This window comes from Parasteatoda tepidariorum, chromosome 5, assembly GCF_982258835.1.
Source record: "Parasteatoda tepidariorum strain Cologne lab strain chromosome 5, Ptep-v5.0, whole genome shotgun sequence".
In the NCBI taxonomy this organism is placed as follows: domain Eukaryota; kingdom Metazoa; phylum Arthropoda; class Arachnida; order Araneae; family Theridiidae; genus Parasteatoda; species Parasteatoda tepidariorum.
The window spans coordinates 109,160,456-109,172,389 of NC_141759.1; positions in this window are offsets into that span (position 1 = coordinate 109,160,456).

Here is an 11,934-nt window from a genome sequence, read left to right on the forward strand (position 1 = left end):
ACGAGCAGCATTGAGAGTCTCTAATGCAACCCCCTCCAATAAAAGGCCCAGAAGAATCCCCAAAAAGAGATGGAAGGACTGTGTGGATGAGGATTTTGCCATCCTAAAAGTAAAGAACTGAAAAACAATTGCTGGGAGAAGGGCAGATTGGGGAAAGCTTTTGAGGAAGGCCCAGGCTCACAAAGGGCTGTCGTGCCAATGCTGATGGTATGTCAGAGAAAGTTTCGTGACAAAACCACACAAAAAACAGAAAATATCTACAAGAATCTTCCCCTACCTAAAAGAAATCCCCCCTAAAAATTCTAGATAATTGCCTGTTTGAGACAATTTATGAATAGGTAGGGGTCTGTTGATATTTGACATTTTAAAAAAAGAGGACAAAAGAGCCCAGGGCCATAAATACGATAAAGATAATTTTAAAATGCTAAGACCATTTTTCCATATCCTTTCCCTTAAGGAGGCTATTTTTGGGGTATCAAATTGCTCATTGAAGGAAAGGGTGGCCATGACATTTCTTGTAGTTCTCTAAACACCTGTTTTATTTTTTTTTATATAGTGCATTTTTTGTGCGTATTTTACATTTTACTAATTTTCTTTTAATTATATAATATAATAAGTTGCACTATGTAAAAATAAGAAAGAGAGAAAAAAAAAGTTATGGAAACAAAACAGAAATATTTTCTCAAAATAATGGACCCTGGCTTCCCATTTATTGGAGGGTAGGGGGGTCCGGAGCCCTCGGACCCCTATGGTTCCGACGCCAGTGAATGCTACAACTGTTTTAAAAAAGGCTGTGTTTTTATTTACTCACAAAATCGGGATTTTATTTTTCACATATATACAAAAACAGGAACTGAGGTCTACAATAATTTTAGATTCGGAGAAATGTGAAAAGATTTTTCTCAAAATATCAAAAACAGGTTATTTTATTTTCTCGAAACATTGATTAATTTTTTTTTAATTTCACAAAAACCTGTTCTGTAGTTAAAAGACTCGAATAAAACTTTACAAAATTAGCAATTATAAGTTCTAGATAAATAAAAGTAACATTAAAAAAATAAAATTAGGTACCTTATGTATTAAAAAAAAATTAGCAGCAGTCTCAAAAGACTTTCACAGCTTTAATATGAATTCAAAGATCTGCTGCAATTCTAATAACAATGCATACCCTTAAATGGATTTTTTTAAAAATATATTCTAGTTTTACTTGACCTTTTCTATATAGTCAATAAATTAAAACTGTCTTAAACGATAGCATTTCTGTTTTGTGTAACTTTGCAACGACTGATACTATGTAATATCTTTATTGACATATATTATTTTTTAGCAGCAAAACTGAATGATTGAAGTCAGAAAATGTCTGCAAGCTAGCACTATTTTGATTTTTAAATGTAAGTAATGTACACTGGTAAATTCAGTTTTCAATCATTTCATTAAAATAGTATCTATCTATCTATATATAATATCCCCATCCCCCACAAAATGAATTTTGAAATAAAAGGATTTTTAAAACTCTTTTTCGTTTTTCAAAAGCCCTTAAAGATGCTTTTTTTCATGGGGTGTTTTTTAAAGTGCTTAATTTTTCCTTTTCTAAAATGAGGTTTTTTCCTTTACCGTGACGATCTTCGCTGCGTATTATGCAAAAGCGTGGTTTTCACTTTGTTCTATTCAACGTTTTCATAATTCATTCAACCACAATTCATTTCGGGGTACCATCGTCCCACAACGTATGATAGCCCCCCAATCATGTTACATGTTTGATGAAATACTTGGGAGTCTGCATGCGCATCTACTGAGCTCAGTTCGGTGAAAATCTTGTACTCTTATGTGCAACTCTGCTACATTTTGCAACATATTCTCAATTTCAGACATCATTTTCCATTCTCTGAAACTGAACTAAAAAATCTTGATCTTTTTATCGTGGCTAATATGATCAAGAAAAGAATTCTTTGTCAGAAACTAGTTATTTTAACATGATCATGTAAAGTCTTTGAACATTATTTTGCATTTTGTTAATGCATATAGTGCTTAAAATTATTTTCTGACTGCTTAAAAAATACTTTGCTTATTTTTGTTGAGAGATTTCGGTACGCACCCTGTCTAGTTAAATGCCACTACCCGGTATACACATGTCCGGTATACCCTACATCAATGCTTTAAGTTCCAGTGTCACGGTCCGGTGTATATTTACCTGATGTACCCTACACTGATTTTTTTTAAGGTTCAGTGTCACTGTTCGATATATATATTTACCAGTACTCCGAATATTGATATTTCTCCTAATCTATCCTCAGAAGATATTGAAATATCGTATAAATATAATAATATCAGCGAATAAATAAATATTAAATCAGATGTACCAAATATTTCGGACATTCACCAAAGTGACTATGTGATTGTTGACATTCACTGGTGAAAGTTGACAATCTCTTCATTTCCACAGTAGCAACTTGATTTCGACGATTTTTCAGTCATGGTGATAACTACATTTCGAAAATAGTTTTTTAAAGAAAAGTAGTTGCAGTTAAGTACATTTTATTTTTATTTGATAACCGTAGTTGAACAGCTGTCCCGGTTTTTGGGTTTACGACTACTAATAATCAACTGCGTAACCTTGTAAATTTTTGATCCAATACAGAAGACAAAGGAACTCCTGTATCAAGTATTGGGAGAAATTTACCTTTGTGGAGGACGTTCTGATGGAACTAACCCGCATTTGCATTACATGGAGAGGAAGATCACGAGAACCTTCCACGGTTAGCCTTACGGCAAGGGGTCTCTAACCCATGATCCGTCTACCACTGACGTAGGTTAACATTCACCTGTTGACATTTTCTTCATTTCGATCACTAACAGTAATATATGCATTTCAACATTTTTTGCTGATTCGGAAGATCATTCGTTTTATTTCTTTCACTCATCAGTTTTTAAAAGTTGAAATGCATCACTCAGTCGAAAATTTATGAACTGTTTTATTTGTTGTTTAATTATTCAGGCAAACATTTTGTTTTCCCGATTGAGTAAAAATGCTTTAAAAATATTCTTTGGGTTAAGTTTAAGCGACATTTGAAACTGTTTCAACTGTCTAAGGTCAAAAATATTTCTTAAGCAGAAAAAACTAGTTATTGGTACTAATTTTATTGGTACTCATTAAGTTAAGGACCAACAAATTTAATTTTTAAAATTTTTTTACAATAAATTCTAAAATGAACTATGTTAACTAATAAGCAAGTGCTTTAAATTTAGCTCATTAAAGAACGTTTAATATTTCTTATAAGTTTGTAAATAAATTTACGAAGCGGAAATAAAAATGCTTTATTAACATATTCAAAACATAGAATTCCAATTCTTTCAAAGGGCCCCTAATTCCTGTGCCCCTCTGGGCCCCAAACATGAACAGGGCTGCGTGCTGGTTTATAATATAACATCCTTTTGTTAGAGTAACAAAAATTTTCATCAGATTTGGTCAAAAATAAGTTTTAACTCATTTTTGTTATAACAACCACATTAGTTTTGGTGGCTCAGAAGATAGAGCGCTTGCCTTTCAATGAGGTGAATCAGGTTCGAATCCCAGGGATGGCTGGTCGATAAATATTCCGCATCCAGCTTGCACCAACAACAGTGCTGACATAAAATATCCTCAATTGTAGGCAGACAATCCCCTTGTAGTCTGTCTCACCTTGGGAGGTTTTCGAGGTTTTCCTCTTTGTGAAACTCAAACACAAAGACAAATTTCTCCCAATACCTAATCCAGGATTTCTCTTGTCTTCTGGATTGGGTCTAAAATTACAAGCTTATTGAGTTGAACATTAGTAGTCATAAACCCAAAATTAGGTGGACTGTGTTCAACGACACTTATAAATGAAATTATAAATAATGATTTATAAAATCTTCTTTAGATTAAGATTTATATACATATTTTTTAATTTTTCTAAATTTATGTGATTATATTATTTCCAATTTTGAATTCCTCTTTTCGATTTACATGATTATGCATGATGTTTCAAAACATTACTCATAGCCTAAGAAGGTTGCTAGTAAAATATCCCTTATTTTATTTCTCCAATGTTGATAGATATGTCAATAATTTTAAATACATATTTTGTCATTATAAAATTGTTGTTGCCATTCAATGGAGTAACAACGTTTAAGTTTAATTGATTCTGTGAAACACTATTAATTTAAATGGCGATGAATAAATATCCACATATCATTGCATTATTACATTGTATTATTTACATATCATTGCAAAAGCAAAAATATCTGCATGAAGTATTAATGTGAGCAAGTTAAGGTTAAGTAATGATGATTCTAAAGGCTTACAATAAAATAAATCATCTCCAATTCCATGTTTTGATAATTTTCATAAGTAGCTTAATAAAGTAATTTATTGAATAACTTGAGATAAAAGATTGGAAAAAATTTTCCTCCATCTTTTTCTTAAAGATACATTAAACATTGCTATAATTAAAAGAACTACAGGGAATGAGGTAATTTTTTAAACTTTACACTTTATTTTTCCTTTTTTTAAATTTTTTTTTCTGTATTCATTATTGTATTCATTATTGTATTTTTTTTTCAATCATATTTTTTTATATTAGCAGAAAAATTTTAACAAAAATATTGATAACTCATTGAAGATATTTTCATTTAATATTATTTTACTTAAAACTCTATGTAATATTAAAATAAGTAATGAAAGTATTTTATTCTTTATTTATTGATAAATAATTTATATGCATGTGTTACTATTTTATATATATATGTATTAATATACCTCATTTATAATTTTATACTTTTAAACTTGTCTAAATATTTCGCATTTAATTCATATTGATTCAATGAATGAAAAAGAAACAAAAATGCTTATATCAAGCTAAGATTATTACATTTTACAGGCGTAATGCTAACGTAATCTTGAATTTTCATTAAGTGGTGTTGTAAAGTAATCTATAAGCATATTTAAAATCTTAAGTTACAATTTTTTTAAATCACGATAACTGAACAACGATGCATATTTTTGAATTGTTAATCAAAAATATCATTTAATAGCTAAGAAGTTACTATAAACTCTCTTGAAAGGTTCAGTAACTTTTAATTTGGGACTTAAGGTGTCATTTTGCTCTTTGTTTTTCATAAACTGAAATATAAAAGAAATATTTAAAAAAAATCATTGTTTCTAGAAAGCACAGGTTTTGAAAATGAAGAATCTGATTTTAACTATTTGTTACTGAGATTACTGCTATCTAGTTGTGCATATTATTATTCTTCTTTTTTAAACATTTAATTTTGCTTATTTTTGATTTTGATTTGGTGAATTGACTTTTTTTTTTGGGGGGGGGGGCAAAAAATAATATGTTACATTTTTATTGTTACCTTTTAGATACTAATTTAGTAAATTTGATAATTTTTCTTAAATGGTATTGAAAGTATTAATGTCAGATTTACATTATCATCCTGTTCAACTTATTCTATTAACTTTATTTTTGTTCTTTTAACTGCGATTTATTTTTCCCCTTGAGATTTATTATAGCCACACAAAATACTAAATCAAATTTCAAAAAGGTTTCCTACTTTATAAAAATTTCATTAATTTACGATAAAAATATTTTTTATTGATGTTAATGATTGTGGTTGTCTATTTATATTTTCACTTTACTGTTATTTCTTGAAAGGATGTTATCAAAGCAACTTCAACCGAGCAAGTCCACCATTCAGTTTATAGAGATCCAGTTTTTACAAAGATAAGCTTTAAGTCTGAAGTGAAAAAACCAGGACCTGTAAGTTTGTTTTTTTCAATTAATTCCTACCATTAGTTCACACTCTTCCCTGTATCTCGTTCAAATTTTCAATCGTTCATAAAATACTTTTCATTCATCCATTCAAGTTTAAATATTTGTAGTGGATGACACTTGATGTTAATATAATTTTTTTTTTCAAATATTAATTCATTCATTAAATTTAATTAATTAATTTCAGTTTTATATTGGAGAAAAAAATGTATTTTTTTTTATTAAAGCGTAACTAAAATAAAATTTTTCTTTTGAGTAGGAATTTACTTTAATTTTTTTTTCTATATTACTTGTGTATTGAGACATATATTTTTCGCTATTGATTTCATGTCTATTAAAAAGTTTTAGGTGTTCATTTATTAATTTTTGTTGATGATTCCAGTTTCATAATGTAATTTCTGTAAATTGGAAACAAATATTCTATAAATTAAATAAGTTTTATTAAGGGCTCAATTCCTTTCACTTTCTTAATTTCCCTAACAAAAGAAAGTGTCCTTAATTATTAAACATTTCTATAAATGTCCTGAAGGTCCGGATAGCCTGGTTGGTAGCGCACTGTGCCAATGTCCAAGAGTTCGTAGGTTCGATCCCCGTCGACCAAAGACTGTGTAGTAAATGGTGACTGATGCATGTTAAATCTGTCAAGTCGCAAAGTCCTCCATGTTCCTATAACAAATCAATACCTCTGGGGGTACTGATTCAGGAGTTTCCTTGTCTTCTGGATTGGTTTAAAATTACAAGGCTATGGAGTTGAATATTAGTAATCGTAAACCCAAAATTTGGCCGGCAGCTCAACGATGGATAAAATGAAATAAAACATAAATGTCCTGAAATTTTTGTATTTTCCAAATTTTTGTTGAAGTTAAAAGCAAGAATAAATATTATTTATCCAAAAAAATTGAAGAAATTTCAAATTCAAAAATTTAGTTATATGAAAACAATGTAGGTAACAAAATGAATGCTTAAGTTTTCATAGCGTGTTAAGTATGGTATTATTCTACTTCAGTTGAGACAACCCTTAGCTTGATGGTATAGAACAGGGGTGGGCAAGCTCCTTGATAGTCGAGCCATTTTTCAAAATGTGAAATTTTTCGCGAGATGCAATTAAACACGCATTTAAAAGGTATGCAAAAAAGGTATTAAAATAATTTGTTTTACAGAAATTACATTTTTTGAAGGCATATAAATAAAAGTACAAAATTTGTGCATTGAATTTAAATATTAAAAATTAAACACATTTATTTTACTTCTCTCTGATAATTCTTTAAAATTTGGTGAATAATTGGTGACAACACTTCTGAGTAATTCTTTAAGAGGCTGGTTAGGTAATACTGATGATTTGAATTTCACGAATTTTAAAGTGGAATAAAATGATTTACATAAGTGCGTTGTTCCGAATATTGAAATAATTCGACAAGCAGCCTTTTTTTATCGGTATGAATTTTGGAATTTTTGAATCATCTCTTAAAAGCCCAACAAGACTGATTTTTTTACCCATAATTGCCGGAGCTCCATCGCTTGCAATGCTTACAAGTTTATTAAGAGGCTCATCAAAAGTTTTCATTATGGAATCTATTGCATTTTTAATATCGACACCGCGGGTTGATTCTTGAAGTGCTAATAAATCTAAATCTTCTTTAATAACGAAATCGGGTGAAACAAAACGTTTGAAAACTGCCAATTGAGGAAGATCTGTGATATCTGTTGATTCGTCAAGGGTTAAACTGAATGCAATATAGTTCTTCAAATCATTTTTTTAATTATATGCAAGAGAAATATTAATCGCAGTTATTGCGTCGTTTAGTTGTGTGTCTCGAGATGGGACTTTGCGAAACAACTTGATACAATGCTGCATTATTTGGATCTGAAACTTTAAGTACATCTTCCAAGTTTTTTTTAATGAACTCTCTCTCTCCATTCGGGCGTTTTGCACAAGCAATATTCCAGGCTATAGCAAAACTGGCTTCAGCCACATTATTAGCTTGATTGCTAAAGGTCATCAAAATTGACTGTTGCTTATTTAAATTTTATTTTACGGAAGCAAGTTTATCTTATCTTAATTTGGAATTTGGTGGATGCTGATTAGGAAACTGGGGATGATTTGTTTCATAATATCGACTTAAATTGCTAGCTTTATAATTTTTGACCGTAGAATTACAAATAACACATAATGCTTTTCCGTTATTGTCAATAAAAAGGAAATTCTCCCACTCATTATTAAAACTTCTATTTTCTTGCTCGTATTTTCTTTTTTTTATTTTCGTTCTCTGACGTCATATTTTTAAAAAAACTGGAAATAAATAAAGAAATTTAAAAAATACAAGTTTTGTGTTATTAAAACAATAATAACATGTGTTACATACTACGAAACACATTTAGTTAACCCTCCAAAAAATCCAGATTGCAAATTACATCCGTAGCAAGAGTGATTAGACTTAGACTTAGAGGTTGGGCAGCTCTGACGAGCAGGGCACATCGACCAGAGGTCTATTGTACCCAGGGCTAAAGAGAATAGAAGGGCTGGTTCACTCCTTTGATGTATCTCTCGCCGCGCCGATCCTCCGACGTCACTCTAGTGACGTCACTTTGGCGCAAAGCTCGCACTTTTACTTCAAGAACGGAGCGTTTCGCCTTACTAGCTCTAACTAATATTGGATTATTTCTTTTTGCGAGATATTCTAAGACATTTGTTATTTTCTATAATGACTTTCCTCAGTTTTTGCAGTGAATTTACAAGAATTTAAAACTATTATCGAAATGCCAGTTTGCGCGATTGCAACTTGCAAAAATTCTGATACAAAAACAAAAGGAAAAAGTATAATTTTTCGCGTGTTCCCTAAAGTAAATGAACAACTATGTAAAGAATGGATTCCGAAATGACACAGTTAATATAAAACAGCAATACGTTTATTCTGTCGTAAAGAACTTTTATAAAAATTCATTATCTAAATAGAAACCGCCTCGTTACTTCTTAAAGAAAGGCAGGTGAAAAAAATTAAAGAATGGATAAAGTCAAAGAAAATTAAAATGTAAGTAAAAAGTATAAATAAAATATATAGTATATAGTTGAAATTCTCCTAATTTCATAACATATTTTTTAATGTAGTTATTCTAAATATTTATGATTTTTTTTAAAAAATTATATTCTCTTCAATTTAAATATCTATAAATTATATCATCGTAAATTTAAATGTCTATAAACAATTGTAAAATTTCTAATGTCATTATGAACCTAAATTATTATTTTGTTTCAGTAATTAACGTTTAAGGTTGATGTTTCCTAATGATTAAGTATGAACAAATTGCTATTAACGACATATTTTAAAATCAGGGATTCTAAATTTAACTTAACTTATCGTTATAAAAGAATATGTAGATAAAAAAAGTGTCGATATATGCCTTCATTTTTCATAATAGTTAAAGTTAAAACTGAACTTTTTAAAATAAAGTATTTATCGTGTCATTTTCACCAACTAGCAAAACATTTTCATAAGTTTAAAATAGTATTTTTTTTAATATAATAACCAAGAAAGTTTTTTTTTTAACTATGTTTATGAACGGAAATAATGTGTTAATTACGTAAAGTTTGAAGGCTAATAACCAGAAAAAGTCTAACTTATTTTTACAAAGAGAAAGATGCAAAGTTATCATATCTTTTCTTGCGATCTCCGAGATCTGTGGACACAGTAACGTTATGAGGAGGGAAATCGTAGCTTCAGCTCTAAGAGCGGAGTGAACTAGCCCTTGTATTCTCTTTAGCCCTGTATTGTACCCAAACCCTAAAATCATGATTTGCATGAAAGCCCTATGGCTGAAATAAAATTCAGCAAGCACCTTACAGGAACATCTTGCAGTTCCCAGGCATTGACAATATGCTGTCCTAAATGCTCAAATCTTTGAGCAGAATAGACCTCACAATCACAGAGTATGTGTCGTGATGTCTCTTCTTCTAGATGACATCCCCGACAAAGAGAATTTGATTCTATTCCCATAATGTTTAGGTGTCTTCTGAGGATACAGTGACCAGTAAGAAGACCAATGATCTTCCTCATACTGTTTCTGTTAAGCTTTAAGAGCTCCTTTTGACGTACACTAGGACAGTCTCGATTCAGCTCCTTAGCTTGTCTTTGACCGTCAGCAGCGCGCCACTGCTCATGGGCGATCTTGCCGTAGAGCTTGAATATGGTTGCCCTAAATGAGGAGGGAGAAATTCCCTGCGCAGGTTCAGAGCCCCAGAAAATTGCATTAGAGCCAGCCCGTGCTGCTTCGTCAGCTAGCTCATTTCCACCGATACCCATATGTCCTGGTCCTAGCTTTCGTTTTAGATTTGTTTGCAGTAAGTAAATAAGATTTTGAGTATTGAAAATTATTTAGTAAAAATCATCAATTAGTTTAATCGTTTTCTAGTTTCTGAATAATTTGTTTTATTTGTTTATACCAGGCATAATAAAGTAAGAAAAAGTAATAGTAAAATAAGAATCTATTTCAGTTTGTTTGATAGATTTGCTTTAGCATTTTATTAAAACTTTAAATTCTGCAGTAAACTATATTTTTCAGTCTTATCTTTTAGATTTGTAAAAAACGCACTTTTATTGATAGATATTTTTACTAAATTATCTGTTGACAAATTTGTAAGGTGTTATTGCACTGCTTCAGTCTATATCATGCAATATATATGACAGATTAAAACTTGAATCAAAATCGCTTTTTTAATTATGAATTAAAATTCCTTTACAAAAATTTTATTAGAAAGACTTTGTAAAAAATTTTTACCCAACAAAACTGTAGGATGTGTAATTATTGAATAATAAGAAATTCAAGTACGTAAACTATTTGAAAATGGGTTATTGTTCTGTGAACTTTTTTTTAAAGATTATTCCACTTTAGTTGAAAACAAATTCAGAAAGCTCTAAAATTATAATGCAAGTAATATTAGTTCACTATAATATTCCTTGCATTTTGTTTTTTCCTTTTTTAATAAATCATGAACTCCTAAAACAGTTTTGGCATTTATAATTTGTTTTCAGCAAAAGGAAATGTTATTTTATAGTTAAAAATTTTTTAGCTAGAAAATTTTAATGTTTTAACTGATACAAATAAAATACAACTAATTTCATGTAAAAATTAGAGAAGACAGAAACTAGTGGATATTAAACAGTTTAAGGTATCAAAGAAAGTGCATGCTGTATCACAGAGTTATTTAAAAAGCATTGCTTGTTTATTTATTTAGTTATTTTTCCTTGCACCAAAAAGTTAAATTTAGCTGAATTTTTCTTTTATAGAACTTTAAGAATGAAGTGTTTGTTGATGTAATTGAAAAAATAGTGGACCATATTTCCGAAGAGATAATAAATTATTCGATAACAAAACTGTTAGTTTAAAATTTTACAACATGTCTTAGTTAATTTATCCATTTTATATGAATTAACGTTAAAAAAAATTAATATGTTTCCCATTCTATGAAATGAAATGATTGTAGAAAAAAATGTTTTGCATAAAAAAAAATTTTAATGCAAGGAATATTCGTGCATATTTTATTTTTTCATGCATGTATTAAAATTTTTTTTATTTATAATGTGACAGATATTTATTTTGAAGCCCATTTGCTTTAGTAATATAAAATTTATTATTTTGTAAGAACTTTGAATATCGTTGTTTTAGCAATCCCCCAAAAGTCCTATTCTTTTTTTCTTTCTACAAATACTTTGTAGAAATAAATATATAGAAAGAATAGTCATATTTTTTTTTCTACAATTATTTTCTTAATGCAAGAAATATTCGTGCATATTTTATATTTTCATGTATGCGTTAAAATTGTTTTTTATTTACAATGTGAAAGAAATTTGTTTTAAAGCACTTTTACTTTAGAAATATGAAATATTTAATTTCATAAGAGCTTTGAATATTGTTACAAATTTTGCTGCTTTAGCAACCCACCAATAATCTTATTTTTCTTTGTACAATTTTTTTCCTTCTACAAATACATTGCATTAAAAAGGAATAGTCTTATTTTTCTTTCTGCAAATACTTTTTTTAATGCAAGGAATATTTGTGCAGATTTTATTTTATCATGTATGCATTAAAATTGTTTTTATTTACTAAGTAAAAAATAATTATCTCAAAGCACATTTACTTTAAAAAC